Here is a 20,191-nt window from a genome sequence, read left to right as displayed (position 1 = left end):
CTTCTATCCATTTGTTTAGTGATGGTAACATGCAAAGACTACTAGTCCAGAAGATTTCAGTCCTTAGGGTCCTGGGTTCCATCCCCAGTCTTGCCACTTGCATAAAGCCATAAACTCTCTGAGTGCTTTTCTCACTACTGCATAGTTTAAAGGTTGGGCTTGATGATTCCCTAATGATTCCATTAGGTGTTTTGCCTATGCTGTTTTTTCTTGGCAATCTTCCTCCCCTACAAATCACTAATCCAGCATCTTTTTACTTCCTTAGATAATGGTTCAAATGGCCCTTTTCTTAGGAAATGCTTCTTGATTTCCTGTCTAAGTTATATCTTTCTATTGTCTATTATATACCCACTATATGTTTTATTCACAGAGCTCTGCTCTTTCTCTCATATCATTTTTCATGATTTGTATTACATATCCACGTGAGCAATTACTTAATTATTGTTGTTTTTCTCTGCTAGGCTGCAGTAACCCGAGGGCAGACACCATTTATTTTGTAGTTCAATAGTTCTTCCCCAGCTCTCTGCAGTTTCTCTCATACAGTAGGCATTTAATCAGTATTTAGTCAATGACCAACAATTAACTTTTATATCTTCTGGACTATGGTTGACAAATTGGAGTTAGACTTACCTCTACTCTTAAATAACCAGAAATTGGACAAAGTTTATATAAAACAACAATTTTCAGATATTGGACAGTGATGACTGCATGGTGATACCTAAGTGAAGGAAATCAATGACACAAGCACTACCGGTGCCTGGCTCTGCCAGGGAAGGGGAGCCCACACAGCCCCATTTTCTTGCTGAGCTTTGGAAAGATGTAGAGTCCTGCAGAGGAGGTTGCTTTGTGGAAAGGGCATACGCAAACATCAGAATAGCAGGCGTGAGCTATGATTGGAAGGCGTGTGTCCCCCAAATGAAGCATTGTAATCCTAACTCCCAAGGTGATGGCATCAGGAGATGGGACCTTTCAAAAAGTATCGACTTCATGAAGGCAGAACCTTCAGGAGAGCAATTATTTCCTTATAAAATAAAATTTAGGCCCCTGCCGGGCACCAGGGGGGATGATGTCTATAATCCTAGGTATTCAGGAGGCTGAGATCTGAGTATTCCACACTCCTGCATACACACACACACACACACACACACACACACACACACACACACACACACACACACACACACACACACACACACACACACACACACACACACCCCGAGGCCAGAAGTGAGCTCCCAGACTAGGGTGTTTTGTTATGTTAATGCCAACAAACTAAGACTGGGATGAAGCATAGGAAATGCTAGCCACACCTGAGCAAGTCCCTTCAGGTCCTTGGCTTGACCCACAGCCCACAGAGGGACGGAATAGGTTGTGTACCAACTCTCCAAAGTAGAAAAACTTCTTAATATGGGGCATTGGGTTCTTAGAAGAGTGTTTACTCAGTAGTGAGGTCAAATCTTACCTAGATAGAAGGCTGTGTGGGACTATCCCAAAAAGCTTAAAAGCAAGAAAAGAATGAAATGATTCTAAGCAATAATTTGCGTGACAGAAAATGTCCTCAAATACTTACAGTAATATAAAAACTACTAATTGTAAAACAACTAAAACAAAGCCTTGACACCTAAGTATATACCCCCCCCCCCCAATCTATCATACAATCTAAACAGACGTGAGAAGGAGCAAAAGTATACAACTACAACTAAAAGAAAAGTCAGCTAGTAGGAACAGATTCAGAAACGACATAGAAGATGCAGGGAAAAGATGTTAAAGCAGTTTTTATAAATACAATCCATACTTTTAAGAGAGGAAATCATGCTTATGATGAGAAACATGGAAGATATATGTAGAAAACATTCAAATTCAGACTCTAGAGATGAAAAATGGATTGACTGAGAAGAAAAAATACCATGGGTGGTATGACCAACAGACACTGAAGAAAAGATGTATATACTTGAAGACATAGTGCAGACATGACCCTTAGTAAAACCAAGAAAAAAGGACTGGATGGAAAAAAAGAGGCAAGTATAGTGATTCAGGCCTGGAATCCTAGCTACTCAGGAAGATTATGGTTTGAATATGATCAGGAGGAAAATGGTTTGAAGTTAGCCCTTGTAGAACAGTTCATGAGACTCCATATCAAGCAATAAAGGCTGAACATGCTATAGCTATTTTCCCAGCTACAAAGAAGTAGAAATAGGAGGATTGCATCCTTGTAATTTAAAAATTCTGTTAATTTAAAAATTGGGTCTTTATTCATTTACTAGAAAACCTTATTATTTGAACAACATGGGTATGTGAATCTGCTTTTGCTCCTGTAAAATTTGAAATCTGTGTATGGACCAAGACTTTTATTATTTTGTTGTTTTTGAGATGAAGGACTATGTAGGCTTGAACTCATGATCCTACTACTTTAGCCTCCCAAGTGGTGGAGTTACAAATGTGAACCATCATGCCCAGTCCTGAATCAAGTTTTCTAAAGCAAATTAGCATCTTATGTGTATATCTACTCTAAGTGTAAAACACACTTTAGATTTCAGTGACTTACTACATAAAAAAGAATGTAAAATACCTCATTAGCAACATATTTTAATACAATTTAGAAATATTTTGTTCAATAAAATATATGATTGGACATTTATCTCAGGTTTCTTTTTGCTTTTTATACAGGTGGCTATTGAGAAATCACATACATGATGCTTTACAATTATACTGATTAGCCTTGGACAAACTAACTCCTCATTATCAATGAGGACACAGATCATGTATGAAGTATGCTAAAACATTAAAAGTAGTTTTTTACTGTAGATGAAATGAAATAAAAAGTTGGCTCATGTAACCACCTGTGGCCTAGCCATTTAGACCCTCATAAGTTGAGAAACAGGAAAGGGATGGGATGGTTAAAGTGATGAAATCAAGGTAATCCTGTGTAAAGAAAAAGGAACAAAAGATGGTCACTTAATACCTAACCCACCAGTGAAAACGATTGATATCCACTCAACATCTGAGACTGCAACATTTTCTCCTTCTTGGCAAACAGAGTCTTAGCAATGACTTCTTTAGTTAAAATTGGAGCAATAAATAGTTTATACATCATCAGGGTATTTGTCTTAGTAAACAGACTGGATAATGCATTAAAATTAGCAAGTCCAGTACAAAGAGAAAAAGGGAAAGGGACTCAAACAAGACAGGCCAACAAGGATATCTTGGCTTGGTACCATTATATTACAGCCCCAGGAGATGAATTGACTAAATGTTAGTCAATTTCTATCTCATTGCTTCACTTTCTTTCTCCTAGTTCTTTAATTTAAGACAGGCATTAATGCTTTTGTTGGAGAAAGTAGTTCTTAAAGTAGCAAAAAAAATCTTGGTTGCCCTCAAATTCCCTTTATACCATTTGTTTCTTGGCTTACAAGAAGCTTGCTTGCACTGTACATGAGACATGAGCTATTTTCCTGACGAAAAAGACTTAGTGTACATTAAAAGAGTAGAGACAGGATGAAGCAACCAAGTTTTATTTAGAAGAGAGAGAGAGAGATGTGAAAACACCGAGCAAGTAGACATGATTCTGATTAGAAATGATTCTTTGGAAGGCTTCTTAGTATATTATTTCAATTATTTATGTCAGGAGGATGCAGTCTCTCTTTTCTGCAGCAGAAAAACCTTGCGTTTTGGGCTCTGTGGAGTGTGGAAGGGATGGCACGTCTGTGGTTGATTTTTTTTTGTTATAAAAGTATCACCTTCACTTTAATTTAGTTCTCCACAGTTCCTCTTATGTCTACAGGGTAACTTCAGTCCAGAAATATTAAGAGGAACATTTCAGAAATCATTCCTAACTTTTAACTTGTATGCTGATCTTAGTGTCATGCTCTCTTTTTGGCTATAAATCATCTTTATCCAGTGTGTCCAGGCTACATAGGCTACCTGTGATAGTCATCTTAATTATCAAGGCCAACTGTCACAGCATCGCAGTTCTCTTATCCAAGTAACCATTTATACTAATGGTCCCAAAGGGCAAGAGTAGTAGCAATGCTGATTTTATTATAGGACATTGTCATTGTTGTAATTGTTCTATTTTATTAGTAGTTCTTATTGTTAATCTCTTATTGAGCTTACTAACATAAAATTTAAACCTGATTACAAGCATGTATGCATAGGAAAAATTGGTGTGTATATATAGGGTTTGATTGTATTCACAGTTTTAAGTATCTACTGGGGTTCTTAGAGAACATGTTTCCTACATAAAGGAGAAGTACTCGAATGTATATTCAACATACACAAAGGTGCATATGTTAAATGCAGATCATAAGTATGGGAGATATATGATATATATCATATATCTATATTAATGTGATATGTATGTCCTATATATATTTAAAAACTGTTCTTCCATGCGTACATGGCTTCCTTGTATTTCTCATACCTCTTGTTTTCTTACGGTTACCTAATAAGTATGGGTCTTTCCCATATTTTCCATGATTTAATTGTTTGCTCCTTTCTTTTTTCTAGTCACTGTAAATCATATTTCAATATTGCTTTATTCATCACTTCTATAGAAATACTGACAGCTCATATAGAAACTTATTTACATAATCAATATTTATTAAATACTTGCTGTATGTTGAGATCTGTGCTACATATGCAAATGGAAGTTTAATAAAACATGGTTTCTGACAAAGCATCTTTGTAGCTATGGACCTCTATCCCAAGCATCAGCCAACTGGAATTTAGGTTTTTGTTAGTTTCTCTGCCATTTTTTTCAATATTAATGTCTTTGACTTCAAGTCTATTTATCTCATACTAATATGGTCACTCTAGCCCTTCTTTGCTTACAGTTAGCATGGTTATTATTTTCCCTATTTTCACTCTTTTTTTAGATGTGTTCTTGAATCTAAACTGTCATGGACAGCATACGGGTAGGTTATACTTTTTTTTTTTTTTGCCTGTCCTGGGACTTGAACTCAGAGCCTGGGCACTGTCCCTGAGTTTCTTTTGTTCAAGGCTAGCACTCTACCACCTGGGACACAGTGTCACTTCCAGCTTTTTCTGTTTATGTGGTGCTGAGGAATTGAATCCAGGCCTTCATGCATGCTAGGCAAGCACTCTACCACGAAGCTACATTCCCAGCCAATATACTTTGTTTTTTGAGACAGAGTCTCACTCAGGTTGGCCTAGAACCAGCTAGGAAGCCCAGGATGATCTCAAACTGAGGATCCTCTTTCCTCAGTCTCCTTAATTCTAGGATTATAGGCATATGTCACCACACCTAATTTAGGTCAAACTTCTTTCTTTATTTATCAATCTTGACTTTCTTAAGTTTAAATTTTTATTTTATTTTTTTTTGCCAGTCCTGGGACTTGGACTCAGGGCCTGACCACTGTCCCTGGCTTCTTTTTGCTCAAGGCTAGCACTCTACCACTTGAGCCACAACACCCACTTCTAACCTTTTCTATATATGTGGTGCTGAGAAATGGAACCTAGGGCTTCATGTATATGAGGTAAGCACTCTCGCCACTAGGCCATATTCCCAGCCCCCCATTCTATACTTTTTAATCAAAGAGCTTAATCCATTTATACTTAGTGTAATTGTTGTATGTGCATTTTTCTTTTTGTGTTCTGCAGTTCTACTATGGTTTGAATGTCTGTGTCTCCCAAATTCGTGTTAAACTTAATTCTGGTGATAGTAAAAAGTGATGGGGCCTTTTGAGAAGTGCTTATTTTTATCAACAATATACCCTTGCAAACAGGGTTAATAACCTTCAAAAGTGACTTGGAGAATGGCCTGTCCTTTCCAAGTCTTATGCCATGTGAGTACACAGTATTCATCGCATTATCCTCTTTTGCCTTCTTACATTTGAGAACATAGCATTTCCCTTTTCTGCCACATGAGGACACTGTGAAATGCTCTCCTTAGACACAAGCATGCTAATAATGCCAAGACCTTTGTCTTTTTATCCATGGTTAGTTTTTATTGAGAATGTCTTGTACAGGATGTTTTTCTTTCCCCCTGCTTTAAAATTTCTCTTTGTCACTGCTTTGTTTACCTTGCTGGGGATTGAACTCAGAGCCTTGCATCTACTGGACAAATGCTCTAATATTTAGCTACACCATAACCATCTATTATTAGCTTTTGATACTTTGAATATAATGTCTCTTTGAGTTCATTCTTCTTACATATTAAAGAAAGAGATGTTTAATTGTTGATATTCATATTTTTCATCAAATTTGGAAGTTTTGGCCACTATATCTTCAGCTATTCATTCTGTCCCCCCCCCCCCCACACTCTCCTTGTCCTTCTGGAGCTATTATTATGTATAGGTATTATGTATATATTTGATGCTTGTTAGGTAGGTCTCTCAGGCCTTGTTCATTTTTCTCTTTATTTTTTCTTTCTTCTCAGTAGACTACATAATCTTATTTGTCCTATTTTCAAGTTCACTGATTCTTTCTCTGCCTGCTCATATCATCCCTTCTAGTGAAATTTTCATCTCAGTTATTATATTTTTCAGTTTCATAATTTCTATTTAGGTCATTTTTACAAAGCTCTCAGATATGATTTCTGGTAATATTCATACAGTTTCACTTTTAAGGTTTGTGTCTTTCATCCATTTTTAGCTGATTGTTGTCTCTAGTGAAAGAAAGGGATCTGATTTTATTCTCTGGCATATGCAGATCCAAATTTTGCCAGCACCACTGTCTTTTTTTGATATTATATTATTGGTGTGATGGGAATGAGGATTTCATTTTGGGTTCACTATTCTGTTCTGTCCTGTAAGTCAGTTTTTAGGCCACTACCATATTGATTTAGTAACAATCAACCTGTGGTATGTTTGAAGCCAGCTATTGTGCTACCTCTCATCTTTTCCTTTTTTCCTTTTTTGTTATTGTTACTCATTCATTTCTTATTTTTCACCTTAGCATTGTTTGTTTATTCTGGATCTTTTGTGTTTTCAAACAGTTTTAATTTTGTACCAGTCCTGGGGCTTGAACTCAGGGCCTGGGTGTTGTTCCTGAGCTTCTTTTACTCAAAGCTAGCAATCTAGCATTTGAGCCACAGTGCCACTTTCTGATTTTTTCTTTTTTGGTACTTAATTGGAGATAAGACTCTCACAGACTTTTCTGCACAGGCATACTTCAAACCATGATCTTCAGATTTCATTTTCATGAGTTCCTAGGATTATAGGTCAATCACTGGTACCTGGCTTGTTTTATATACAAGCTCAGTATCTGTAAAGAATGTCACTGGAATTTTGAAGAGAATCGCATTGAATTATAGATCACCTTAAGTAGCATGGGCATGTTAACACTATTGATTTTTCCAATCCATAAACCAAGGATTAGTCTGTGTCTCCTATAATTTCTTTCCTTAGTGTTTAATTTCATTGTAAAAATCTATCACTTCTTTCTAAATGTTAATGTTTTGTAGCTACCATGGGTAGAATTTTTTTAAAGTTTGAAAACTAAGTTACTATTCTCTCTCCCACTCTCCAACACTAGGAATTGAACTGAGGGCTTTGCACTTGCATGGCAGGCATTGTACCACTTGAGGCATGCCTCCAGTCCCTTTTTGCACTGTTTATTTTTGTGGTAGAGTCTCTCTTGATGTCTAGATCAACCTGGGCTGAGCTCTTCCTATCAGTACTTCTTCATAGATGACAGGTGTGAGCCCCTGTGCTCAGACATTGTTTGAGATGGAATCCTATGAACTTTTATCCATGGCCTCCAACCTCAGTCCTTCACCTCTGATTCCTAAGTGGTTAGGATTATAGGTTGGGAATGCTGCAACTTGCTGTGAGCTACTGCTGTTGTGTGCTGGTTTTGTCTCCTCTATCTTACTGAATTCATAAGTTCTGACAATTTTGATGGCATATTTAGTCTTTTAATCTGCAAACATAGATAACGTAAATGTTTATCATTTCCAAATTTCCTCATTCATCGTGCTAAAACTTCTAATACTATTTAGATAGTATGCATGTTTGTTTTATTCCTCATCTTAGAGGGAAAGCTGTCACCTTTTCCCATTCAATAAGACACTGCGAGATTTTTTTTTACATACACCCTTTAGTATTTTAGCATATGTCTCTCCTATATTTAATTTTTTGAAACATTTTTAATTCAGTTTTGACAGGTTGCATATATTCAAGAATCATCATTTGCTTTAAATTTTAGGGGTTTCTTTAAAGCATATTATTTGTTCACAGTGATTTTGTATACATTTTGTTGCTCTGTACTATCAATTGTAGGGTCTTTCACAGATTCTGGAATGCTGTGATGCCTTGTTCATGAACTTGCAGACTTTTTGATTTTTCATTTAATTTATTAGTCATTTAGGAGCCTGTTGCTTAATATCGGGTTGTACTTTCTTACCATCTGTCAACTTGGAGTGTTAATATAATGTAGTATGAGAAGATGTGTGCTATCATTCCAATATTTTTAGCTTTACTGAGATTTGACTTTGAGAAGATACTGAGGGCTAAGGAAGCAAATGCCTATTATGCATCTGTTGGGTGAAATGTTCTGTAAATGTCGGTTAGGTCCATTTATTCTTCAGTATGGTTCATTTCTGATGTTCCTCTGTTGATTTTATGCTTGGATGATGTGTCCATTGACGAAAGTGAATATTGAAATTCTTCAGCATTATTGTATTTGAGTTTATCTACCCATTTAGATCAACAATTTGCTTTATGTATTTGGAAGTTCTGTGTTAGGGTATACGTATTTATAATTTCTATATTTTCTTGTAGAAATGACCATTTTATTAATATATAATGGCCTTCTTTGGCACTTTATGTGGTTTTTAATTTAAAGCCTACTTCATCTGATATCAGTACCTAGTCCTGTTTGTTTTTTGAACTTCCTCTGCATAATATGTCTTCTCTAGCCAATGAACTATTTTGAATGGTGATCTGCTTACATTTATAATGTTTAATCTGTTATGTAAATACAGAATAGATTGGAAAGGGGAGACCAACCAAAAGGCTACATCATGATCATGGCAAAGGTACTGAAAGGAGGAAAATGAAAGTGGAATTTCTAGGAGGAAATTCCAGGTGTCCCCAATTCTAGTCCAGGTGACTCAGCAGATGAGGGTGGTATCTGTGTCTGTGTCTCTGTGTGCGTGCATGCACGCGCGCATGTACGCATCAGTCTTGGGACTTGAACTTTGGTCCTGGGTGCTATCCTGAGTTTTTTGCTCTTCCCCTGGAGCCATAGCTCTACTCCTACCTCTTTTTTTTTTTGGTTGTTATTGTAAATAAAAGTCTCAAAGATTTTCCTGCCTGAACTGGCTTTGAACCATAGTCCCCAGATCTCAGCTCCTGAGTAATTAAGATTATAAGCATGAGCGACTGGCATCTGGCACAGGAGTGGCATTCTTTATAAGAAGAGCAATGTCTGGAGCAGGGGCAGATTCAGGTGGAAAGAAGATGCTCAGCTTTGCTTTAAAGATCAAAACTTGATAGGGATCCACAAGACTTCTATTCTTTCAACCAGGTGACAAAAGTTACAAATAGACCATTCTTAAAAAATTAGCTGGAGAAAAATAAAAGCAATGGAACCAAAGCAAAAGTGAAGTGTCTACACACACAAAACTCCAAGAACATGAGGGAAGGAAAGGAGTAATATATTGGTTCTGGAAGAGAATTATTAGTACCTGCTAAAAACAGGCATATTTCAACACAGCAGAGCTGGCTCCCTATTGGAAAAGAGGTTAAAAAATAGCAGTGAATTAACTGACTGTATATTAAAGCTCAAAAATTGTTGATAAAGCAATAGTTTGGACTTAAAAATAGGGAAATGAAGGTGCTTTAGTTTGCATATGAAATGTTCCTCTCAGGCTAAAATCGAATGTCTGATGGAACGATTTTGGGAGGTGATGGGAACTTGGGGAGATGCTGGGAACTGAAAAAAGTAGGGCACAACTAGAGGAAATAGGACTGCTGGGGTGTGTATTTGAAGGTCATTCCTGGCCCAAAGCCTTCTCTTCACTCTCTTTCTCCTGTCATCAGGAGAAGAGCAGCCTTTTCCCAGGCTACCTCCCCATGATGTTCTGACTCAATACTTGCCCCAAACCAATGAAGTCTCCAGGATTATAGATGGCAGTCTCTAAAACCATGAGCTAGAATATTCCTCTTAGTTGTCTCATAAAATGTTTGGGTCAAAGATCTGCAAAAGTGACTGAGGTAAATTATTGTTCCATTTCTGAAGCTGGGAATGTGGCTTAGTGGTAGAATGCTTGCCCAGCATGCATGAAGCTCTGGGTTTGATTCCTTAGTATTATATAGACAGAAAAAGCCAGAAGTGGAGTGCTAGTCTTGAGCGAAAAGAAGCCAGGGCTCAGGCCCTGAGAACCCAAGCCTCAGGACTGGCAAAAAATGAAAAAAAAAAAAAAAGAAAGAAAAAAAGGTTCCATTTCAATGTTCTTATTTATGGAAGTAACAAAGGGAGGAGAACTCACCCAAATATTCCTCTGTGAATGAAATATGCTTCTATTTAGGCTATTGGAGCAGTAATTGTGATGCCTATTCTGATTTAACTAGTGTAGTATTTTACATGAAGTTATCATGCTTATAAGATAAATCCTCTTGGCCTCTATTTCTCTCAGGTCAGGCAAGTCCCAAACCAGGAGCCAGAGTCAGTCACTCGCTCACATTTTAGCAGTTCCAATTGGTAGTTAGCTTCCTGCCCACTCCCTTGTAGTATTTAGCTCAGTCTACAGAATGAGATGCTATTAACGGATGTTTGCCACTAGGCGGCAGGCTAGACCAATAGCCAATGTCAAGATTTCTCTGCAGTTATCTCCTTCTGTGGGAAATTAATAATGATTTGGATTTTATTAACTGAAATTTAGAGAAGGAAAATCGCTGTTTCTAAATGAGGCAACAAAGCAGTCCATATGTTTTAACTGATGCTGTCGTAGGAAACCTCGTGTTTTGCTTCCTCCTTCAGCTGCATCCTGCAGACTACAAAAGGTAGACTTCTGGTGACAAACAATAGAAGAGTTTAAAAGAAAAAGAGAAACAAGTGATCCCTTTTTCCTCAGGGCAGGTAGTCAAGGATGTGGTAACAGGGAAATGATTTGATCTACCAGCAAGTCTACTATGTTCTCAAGGAATTTATAGAACAATGACCTTGCTTAGGCATGGCCAGGAGACCAGAGGTTGCTGGTTAACACACAGTCCTGGAGGGAATGCCTTCTCCTCTTCACCGAGGGGAGGGGAGGGGGCAGCCTTTCAGGAGTAGCTCACTCTGTAGTTAATTCAGAGGGAACCTTTCTGTACCCTAGAGGTTCCAGGCATGGTACCAGTGTCCACAATCTTCCCTTGTAGTCTATTCTTGCACAGTTGCTCTTAGATGAGCATTTATTATTTCCCACTTTTGTACACGAGGCAATGGAACTTAAGAGAGATTCAGTCTGGCTTCTGAATGGCTATAAACTGGACTGTATGTTAATTTTCTACTAGTGTGAAACCAATTACTGAAAAGAGCAGTATAAAATGATGCAGAGTCACCATCTTACATTTCTATAGGGACCTAAATTCAAGGGATGGATAGTACTGCATCCCAGAGAGGGGAAAATCTGTTTGCTGGCCCTTTCCAACTCTAGAAGCCATCTGTGTGCCTTGGCTCATAGCTTATTTTCATATTGCAGTTAATATGCAATCAATAAACTGTGGAAAAGTAGAATCTTCTCCCTTTATATAGTTGGGGAAGGAGTTACCTAAACAAATAAGTGAAGTAATACTGGCGTCCTGAGAGAAATTTACCCTAAAGAAGGTGATGTAAGGAGGAGGTTCAAATGATTAGTTTACACATTCTGTACTTATTTCCTCCAATAATTTAACTTTTTAATCTTCCATCTTGTGACCAACCATAAATGTGTCCTACAGACACATTTAAATTTAGGTACTACCTTTCCATTTATTTTCTAAATTAAAAAAATCTTTAATTAGTTGTACAAAGGAGTTGCCACTTAACAAAGTGGTTTATGAATACAATGAATCTTGATCAGTGTCACCCCTTTCAACATTCCCACACATCTCTTCTCTACTCATCCCTTCTCTCCCTCTTCTTTGTTTTGTCTGATATACCTACTTCTTGACTTCATGTTGCATCTCTTCTCCTTTTTATTTGCTACTCCATATTCTGAATGTTGGAAGTCAGTCTTGCATGAATTTGGCAGGGATTTCTACAGACTGGACAGAAATGGAAATTCATCTTATTTGTCACCAGTAGGAAAAACTTCCCCTATGAATGCCATGATTTAGCCATGTCACCCTGCCTTGTATCTGCATCAGGTGAGTGCTTGGAAGTCACACCATTGTCCAGGAGCAATTAATTGACTGATTGCCTCCACTCTCTGCCATGTTCCATTGTAATACCAAGAAGGGGAGGGACGTTTGTGTCGCTGGGCTGTTGAAATGGAAGAGCAGGAGTGAAGATCCATTTTCAGAAACCAGTACTGAAAGTGAGTATGGACTGTGAAGACAGAAGGAGTTGAGAGGAGAGAAACCTTCAGGAAGGAGCTCTTCTTGTTTTAAGGTAGGATGGAAGAGTCTGTCTTACCTACCCTCTGTGTCTGCTGAATTCCCACATGGAAGAGGCATTCTTTTCTGTGGACTAACTCTCAAGTTCCAGTCTTGCACTGTCCATCCCTGTCCAGGTGTGTCCATATCACTTAAGGATACTCTCATGGGCTCAGGATGAGCCTTCCTTTACAGGTCGTGGAACCAACAGCAGCATCAATGCTGCTGGCTCAGTTCTGTGATGCCCACAATGGCCCAGGATGGAGGTTGTTGATCGATGACCTTCAACTATGTGTCTTGGCTCACTATTCACTTAGCCCACAAGGTAGAACTCAAATCTGGAATCAGTGATGGTTTGAGAACTTTCCCTCCATCCCCTCTGGTGAAAGTATAGCTCACTGATCAGGACTAGAAACCAACATCTATGGAATCTTCTTATATCTGTAGCACAAAGCAGGAGAGAGATTTGTACAAAATTCAGAAGCAATAAACAGGGAACCAAAGAGCTTTGTTTCATTGTGCTCTGTCACTCTTTGTGTTCACTTAGGTCTTCTGGCTTGAGGTTTCATCTCGAAAATCTGGAACAGAAGACTTGCTTGGCACCTTCTGGCATAAACATTCTAAGGTTTGAATCCAGTGAGGTGAACTCTGTGGAAGGTCATGCCACACGACTGCAGAACAGCTCCACAAACCCAGTGCAAGGAACGGAGTGCAGGGAACGCGTGTGCTGAGGGTCAGTGTGGTTGGGCTGCTTTCTGAAGCACTGCTAGATACTAAGCTTCTAGGTCCCCATCCCTGGTGAGTGGATTATTATAAAGTATTCATTGGCTGGGGTAAAGTGTTCCAAATATTCAATTTAAAATGTTGTTTTTGAGATTGGCTACTATGTGTTCATAGATGTTAGATGTCTGTGAAGCCCCAGGCGGAGTCCTGTGGAGAATATCTTGACATGGTGCTGGGATAATTGGAGATAATTGGACCTAGACTGAAGATAATAAGCAGTCAATAAGAGGAAAGTACAGGTGCTATGCAGCTGGCTCCTCATATACAGAGTGGAGACAAAGCATGTGTAGAGTTCAGGGCTCATTGGGAGGACTGGTTGATAGAGGAGAAGAATTAGAGTCTCCAAGGTCCTGGTCCCTGGCACATGGCCCACCACCCAGAAATGCCCAGTGATGTTCGTAGATTGTTTGTGTGTTTATAGATTACAGTGCTGAGGAAAAAAGAATTTCATTCCTAAAATATTTCTGAGTTCTTTCTGTAGGCAGAAGCACACATTTTATCTTTTAATTGCCATCATTTCCCCAGAATTTACATAAGGATGGAATGTCAACATGTCCTGTGCGTTAGCTGCATGGAAGGGAATTCTTACTTCATGTCTGAAAATTCAATTAACTTTTTTTTTTTTTTGCCAGTTTTTGCCAGTCCTGGGCCTTGGACTTCTTTTTGCTCAAGGCTAGCACTCTGCCACTTGAGACACAGCGCCACTCCTGGCCGTTTTCTGTATATGAGGTGCTGGGGAATTGAACCCAGGGCTTTATGTATATGAGGCAAGCACTCTTGCCACTAGGCCATATTCCCAGCCCCTCAATTAACTTTCTTAGAGTGTATGTTTCAATTTTAGTCAAAGCTGGTGAAAAAAAGAGTAGAATAAACTTGCTCAAATTCTTACTTTAAAATATTTTAAAGTTAAAAAACAAATCCCTGTACTGGGTGCTGGTGTCTCACACCTGTAATCCTAGCTACTCAGGAGGTTGAGATATAAGGATCATGGTTCTTGAGGCTTTTGTCGCCAATTAGCCACCCCAAAGCTGGAAAGTAGAGCTATGGCTCAAGTGGTAGAGTGCTGGCTTTGAGCAAAAGAGCGCAGAGACAGAGCTCAGGCCCTGAATTGGAACCCCAGGACCTGTATACACTCGCCCCTCCCACCCCAAACAAGAAAAAACCAAAAACTTCCCTGTGTGATTGAGTGAAGAACAAATGTACAAAGATATATGCTTTTGTCATGGTGATTATTTTGTAACTTGAAAATAATTTTAGGAAAAGCTATCCATAGCATATTGTTATATCTCAACAACACACAAAATCAATATTATTTTGATACAGTTGAAAGGTGAGAATGGAACCAAAGGCACAAAAGGGTTTAAAAGTAAAGTTTAAAATAATTACATTCTAAATCATGAATAAGTCAGCTTTGTTTAATTCTTTGTGTCCTACCATAGTATCAAGAGTTGTTTGGTGTGCATCAGTGGGAAGTTGCATTTGAACTTTCAGTTCACACAAAACAGTCTAGAATTCTTTGTGAACTTGATTTAGTGGAAAGGCCACACAAGAAGGAAGTTGGGAATTCCTTGACTAAATGTTGGTGTGATTCTTCTCCAGGAAGAACATGTGGAGAGCATGTTGTAGGTCAAGGTTTGGAGGGGGGAGAGGTGTGTTTAGAACAGTCCAGGAACAAAAAAGAGTCAGTACACTCTGAATCAGAAAGTGATCGGGGAAATTCCAATTGATTGTTCAAGTTGGTGTTGTTCAGAATGTGCCACCAATGAAAATATCTGCCATCAGTTTATGGGAGGTAGGAATGTGGGTCATTCTGTATTGCAGGTGAATTTCTCTGCTTGGCTCCAGACTGTGACTGAATTGTTTAATCTCTGTAAGTGCAGCAAGCAGGTATAGATGCGTGACAGGGAGAAACACATGGCAGACCTCACAGGGCAGGAGTGTTTGTGGATTAAATGCTTGAGTGTGTACAGATTACAAGGCATTGGGGACAGAAAGACACCAGGACCCTGCATCTGCTTGGTATCCATGCTGCTACTTCCTGCACCACAGCTGATGGGGTATGATCTCTCCAGTATGTTCTAAAACTTTCCACATTCTTCCAACAGGCCAGCTGGGTGCAGGCTATTCCTGCCTCAGAAATGCCAGCAGGATACCCTCCTTGAAAAGAAATAGAACTCAAATTAAATTTTTAAAGCATGTATAGAATTAGTAAAGAATGGAAGTCTAGTATTAACTAGAATTAGCAGGAGGTAAACTTGGTAGGGACTTTGGTGTACTAAGAATGGGAAAACAATATAGGACCATTTTGTAGCCATCAAAGTCAGAAAGGTGAACCCCAACAGATTTTAAAAAGTATTCCAAATGTAAACATTTGTCCACATAAGTGATATCAGACCTTAGTAATGATCATCAATCTGAAAGATGAGTTTTAAACATCTTATTTTATAACCTTCAGCAGAGAGTTGTTCACATATAAAAGGAACTCCTTTAAGTTTATGCTAAACGATTAACAAGCCATTCACCACGTGTTTAAAGAACAAAGTCCATTGATGTGGATTATAAACCCCCCAGACTGAGCACCCTCCTCTTTTTTTTCCCAGACTCATCCACCTTTGTCCCCTGGTCCCCATTTTGTCATTTTGTGGCTTGAGTTTACATCCTGGTATAACATCCTCCTATCTTCCTCCTCCATCTCTTCCCCTTCCTCTTCCTCATCTTTCTCTACCAGGCATTCTTTAATTCACCTGAAGGCAAACTCACATTTCTTGTCTTCTCTCTCCCAGCTACTGTAGGAAAGTTTATTTCATTTTATGCAAAAGTTAGCTTTTACTTTGACTAACAGGAATAAATTAGAAGCCATGTATGGTACTGCATGCCTGTAATCCTAGCTCCTCAGGAGGAAAAGACAGTGAGTTAGAGGTCAAGATGGACAAAGGTAGGGAGACCCTACCTCAAAAATAAAGCAGAAACAAAAGGGTTCCAGGTACAGCTCAAGTTGTAAAAAGCATCTCTAGCACTGAAGTGAGGGCTTGAGGCTCTCACTTCATTTCCAGGACCAGAATACTGGTGAACAGATGTAGGTCGAACAGAAAGACCAACCCTGTACCACCTTCCTAAGCTCTTGTTCAGGCTGTGGCCTAGCTTACTGCAGGTATGAAGACACAAGCACAAAATTGACAGGAAAGGCAGGGAATTCATTTCTGTGGCAGTAGACAGTCTTCAAAGCTGGGAGGCCTCCCTTAGCCTAACAGTACATTTAACACAGAGGGAGAAGGGGTTTCTTTACTCCTTTGAACTAGTACACTGTGGTACACTATGGTACACCTATGGCACACTTGCGGCCCTGTCAGTCTCAGGTTGACATGAGGTAAACAGAAGACCCAGGGGGAAATTGGGAAGCTTCATGCTTCCTTAAGACATACACATTTCTGTACTGTTTGGCTGGCTTGTATATGTAGACGGGGAGATGAGAGTTTTTAGCAGATGTCAAGCCTTTGGGTTTGGACTAGTTCATGTTAAAATTCCCCATTAGATTTGTTACAAGGCATCTTCCTTTGTTTCTCAACTTCGTCCCTCAAGCGCTGTGTGTCTAGGTAAAACTTGCTTTATTCATGTTTAATTACTAATTCAAAGTTATTTTATCCCATTACAAACATTACACAAGTTTCTACTATTTTTTAGACTCAAAAGCACTGTAATTTAATCATCACTGCTTCTTGAATGCATTCCTTTGAAAATGCAGTTAGAACACAATCCAGTTTTATACTAGAGAGTCACTCCTAGTAAAGCCCTCACTATTTATAATATATGGAAAGTGATTGAAAGAACATGATCCATCATGGTTACAATATCAGCTTAAGAAATTATTTCCACTGTAATTCAGCATTACAAAGACTTTGCCAAATGACCAATAATTCTGGTATTCAGTGGAGGAGACTGGGTATCATGTTCTACTCAATTATGAGTAATTACTATGTTATAGACTGAGCTTTGTGTATTGTATGCTCACAGTCCAATTCTGTAACTTGGGTGTCATTTTCTTACTTTAACAGGAGACATGCTGAAGAATTTGCTGTAAATTAAACAGAGGGTGGGCAATATACATATTAGTTATTAACTAAGATAATTGTTTAAAATAACTTTTAAAAATTACAAAGTAAATAGGCTTCCTGTAGAAAACAGAGAACAGGTTCACAAAAAGGAGAAAAATTCTTATAGTTCATCAGCTAGGACAACCATAGCTGTGACTGTATTTATCCCTTCTACAAATGAACACTTTTTCACTTATAAATGGAAATCTACTGTTTTGTAACCTTCTTGTTTCAGTTGATGGTGTTAGGATCTTTAATATTCTGTAATATTGCTTCATGAAGAGTTCACTCTTTTGTATGACATACAGTATTAAAAATAATACTCAATCCACTTGTGATAAGTATATTGTATATCCTTTGTGACAAGGCTTTATACATGGCCTGGGTACTTTCCCTGAGTTTCTTTTGGGCCACAGTGCCCCTTCCAGCCTTGTCTATGTGGTACTGAGGACTTGAACCCAGGGCTTTATACATGCTATGCAAGCACTCTACCACTAAGCCACATTACCAGCCCTAATTTTCTGTTGTATAGGATTTGTATTAAATGACTGAATTCCTCCCACTTTCTTATTCTTTTGTGTGTGTGTGTGTGCCCACGCGCGTGTGAGTCTTGGGGCTTGAACTCAGCGCCAAGCACTGTCCTTGAGCTTCTTTTGCACAAGGGTAGCCCTCTACCACTTGAGCCACATCTCTACTTTTGGTTTTGTTGGTAGTTTATTGGAGTAAGAGTCTCACAAACTTTCCTGCCTGGACTAGCTTTGAACCATGATCCTCAGATCTCAGACTCCTGAGTTACTAGGATTTCAGGAGTGAGTCACTAGGGCCAAGCCCACTTCTCCATTTATAAACTAACTTATAGTTCCATCACAATCAATGGAGATCATTAATTACACTACAAACACCATTAAATAATTTTCCTGTGATTGTACAGACAGCTTTCTTGTAGCTGTGGTTTTTTGGTATTTCTTTGATTACAAGTGAGATGAAACTTTCCATTTTGTTGTCTACTACATTTGCATGTCTCTTAAGCTTTGCTCTAAATATAATATACTACTAAAATAAGCAAAGAACATAGGTGAAACTCGTGACATTATGCTATTATTGTGTTTATTCTCCAGGAAAATTATTGATACAGTCTTCTGTGACAACAAATTACTCATGGAATGAAAAACAAATTAACTGGATAAAGCAGCTGAACCCATTAGGCATATTTCCATGATGTTTGTTGCTATGGCACATGTGGAATCAGGCATTTCTTTTCTTCTCGATTTTAGGCCTGCTAATATGTAAGACTTCTCTCTTTCTTTTTTGCTTTTGGAGTCGTTTGTCTTTTTATCCTTTGTCTCTCAATTTTGATATTCCCTTTCACTTTCCTAGTCTGAATACCAGTACATACAATTTCCAATGTATTCAGATAAGATACAGTGATAGTGTGGGTATAACCAAAGGAAGGGGATACAAGAGGATCATCAATAATAGAAGCTACGGTTTCACATGGCATGTTGAAAGTAATTACATGTATACTGGTATTAGAAGTAGGAAATTGAAAGGGAATACCAAAATTGAGAGACACAGGGTAAAAAAAGACAAACAACTACAAAAGCAATACTTGCAAAACTGTTTGGTGTAAGTGAACTGAACACCTCATGGGGGGGAAGGGAAGGGGGGAGGAGGGAGGGGGGTATGAGGGACAAAGTAACAAACAGTACAAGAAATGTATCCAATACCTAACGTATGAAACTGTAACCTCTCTGTACATCAGTTTTATAATAAAAATTTCAAAAAAAAATAATCTAGAGATGATTTCAAGTATATAGGAGGATGAGCATAGATTCTATACAAATGCCATATTCTATATATGCCATTTTCTATAAGGGACTGGAATATCTGTGGATATTAAGTATCTGGGATATAAGTATCTTTGGTATAAACATCTGGGAGCCAATTTCCTCAGATATTGAGGGACCCTGTACTTATGATGTCTTGTTTTTTTTGACACAAGAGGGCTCAGTAGGTGAAAATGGTTTGAACTGTGCACTTGACATTGTGTGTGCTTTTTCCTTATGCGCTTTATGATGCATACTTTTCTCTGTGTATGTTACATGTCAAAACATTGACTTTATAAAAGTAACTTAGAATGAAAAAAAGAAAGTAATTACAACAGTGATATAACAGTTGTTTCCATAACATGGAGTTCATTTCACTTAGCATTATCTTATGCATTCATAAGGGCATAGCTATTAGGTTCTTGTGATCCTCTGCTGTGACTAGCCTAAACCTGTGCTAATTATTCCCTAGGAGGGAAACCATAGAGTCCATGTTTCTTTGGGTCTGGCTCACTTCACTTAGTATAATTTTTTCCAAGTCCTTCCATTTCCTTACAAATGGGGCAATGTCCTTCTTTCTGATAGAGGCATAAAATTCCACTGTGTATATGTACCACATTTTGCTGATCCATTCGTCTACTGAGGGGCATCTGGGTTGGTTCCATATTCTAGCTATGACAATTGTGCTGCGCTGAACATTGTTGTGCTGGTGGCTTTAGTGTGTTCTTGCTTGTGGTCTTTTGGGTAGATGCCCAAAAGTGGGGCTGCTGGGTCATAGGGTAGCTCTATGCTTAGCCTTCTGAGGAATCTCCATATTGCTTGCCAGAGTGGCTGAACCAGTTTACATTACCACCAACAATGAAGTAGGGTTCCCTTTTGGCCATATCCCCCCCCCCCCAACATTTATTATTGTTAGTTTTCTTGATAAAGGACATTCTTACTGGGGTGACATGGAATCTCAATGTTGTTT

This window comes from Perognathus longimembris, chromosome 12 (genome assembly GCF_023159225.1).
Source record: "Perognathus longimembris pacificus isolate PPM17 chromosome 12, ASM2315922v1, whole genome shotgun sequence".
In the NCBI taxonomy this organism is placed as follows: domain Eukaryota; kingdom Metazoa; phylum Chordata; class Mammalia; order Rodentia; family Heteromyidae; genus Perognathus; species Perognathus longimembris.
The sequence above is the reverse complement of the archived record's forward strand: the minus strand, read 5'-3'. Positions refer to the sequence as shown.